The sequence below is a fragment of the Triturus cristatus genome, chromosome 3_1, assembly GCF_964204655.1.
Source record: "Triturus cristatus chromosome 3_1, aTriCri1.1, whole genome shotgun sequence".
NCBI classification, from domain to species: domain Eukaryota; kingdom Metazoa; phylum Chordata; class Amphibia; order Caudata; family Salamandridae; genus Triturus; species Triturus cristatus.
In genome coordinates, this window is record NC_140583.1 from 337,494,167 (window position 1) to 337,495,756 (window position 1,590).

Genomic DNA, 1,590 nt, shown 5'->3' on the forward strand with positions numbered 1-1,590 from the left:
GCACTATATAAAACGATTCTATAAATAAATACACGGTTCAAATTGTAGTAGCCTTCATCCTGTCAAAGTCGCAAGTGGTTGTCTTATAACCTGACACGTCTGGTTCAGTTTTACATTTTCACTGAAAGCTCTGGCTGTGGAAGAACAAAGTGGAAAGTTACAAATAGAAACGGCTCATTTATTATCTGACATTGTACATTGAAGCTGCATAAGGGTATAAAAAATGCCACGTAAAGATAGATTATTATAGTGTGAAATGAGGGGGCAGATTTAACAGCCCCCTTCTACACTTTTACGCCACCGTTGCATCACTTTTATGACGCAGCGATGGCATAAACTAAGCACCATGTTGCGACACATTTACAACATGAGGCATCTAGGGAGCTGCGTCATGTTGTAAAGCCCTGTGTCACATTACACCTGAGTCAGATATAATGTATGCCGGGTGGCCATTCCGATGCCACTTCTACCGAGCCACTGCGTCAAAACCTTATGCCTGCTTGAAGCAGGTGTAAGGAGTGACGTAGCACAATAGGAATGGGCATTCCTGAGCTTTGCTGGAGTTAGCAATGATTTTTTATTTACAAATACATTTACTTGTCTTCTGGCTTATTGAAACAGTAGGTCAGACAACACTTGCCACAGTAATGTCTATCGAAGTGGCTGGCCATGAAAACTCCAGCACCACACTCTTCAGATGGACACTTGCGGCGCAGACGGTGAATCTTTCCATTCTCGTCAACCTTGTAATATTTAGGCACAGCAAGTTTAACCTTCTTTCTCTTATGCTTGTTCTTTTTGGGAGTGGTGTAAGACTTCTTCTTTCTTTCCTTTGCACCACCACGTAGTCTTAGTACAAGATGAAGAGTAGATTCCTTTTGAATGTTGTAATCAGACAAAGTGTGTCCGTCTTCGAGCTGTTTGCCAGCAAAAATCAGTCGCTGCTGATCAAGAGGAATTCCTTCCTTATCCTGAATTTTAGCCTTCACATTTTCGATTGTATCAGAAGGTTCAACCTCTAGGGTGATGGTTTTGCCCGTCAGGGTCTTCACGAAGATCTGCATGGCAGCGGCTCCACCTCCTCCCAATGGCAGACGGCGAGAAAAAACTCCAGCAATGTGTTATCTTTACGTCAACAGATGCGTGACGCATCTGTCAATCATTGCGCCATGGTGCGCCGCATTGTAAATACGACACATCCATGGTGGTGCAAGGGTTTTTTTGATTGACGGAAGTAAACTGACGCATCTCTGATAAAACGCAGAGATGCGTCAGTTTCTTGTAAATCTGCCCCCATGTGTTTTGTAAACGCAGTATACTTACATACACCACATTTAAGGTAAGGATTACACATGTGGATTTTTAGAGACAATTGCTCTGGTGAGTGAGGAGGAGACGTGCAGGATATTAGCAGAGAAATAATCTGCTGATCTAAAATGTGCTACATCCTACCTTTCTGGCACCATAGACTCTACAATCCATGGTTACAACTGCATCTGGAAAAAAGCTTGTATTCCACCTCTTTTAAAAAAACCTAAGCTGGATCCCTCAGAAGAGAAAAACTACCGTCCCATCTCCTGCCTGCCACTA

General features: G+C 43.0%; 1 pseudogene; it reads right to left on the minus strand.

Moving 5' to 3' along the window:
• Positions 1-563: 563 nt before the first annotated feature.
• Positions 564-1,102, minus strand: LOC146860219 (ubiquitin-ribosomal protein eS31 fusion protein pseudogene; annotated as a pseudogene).
• Positions 1,103-1,590: the final 488 nt, after the last annotated feature.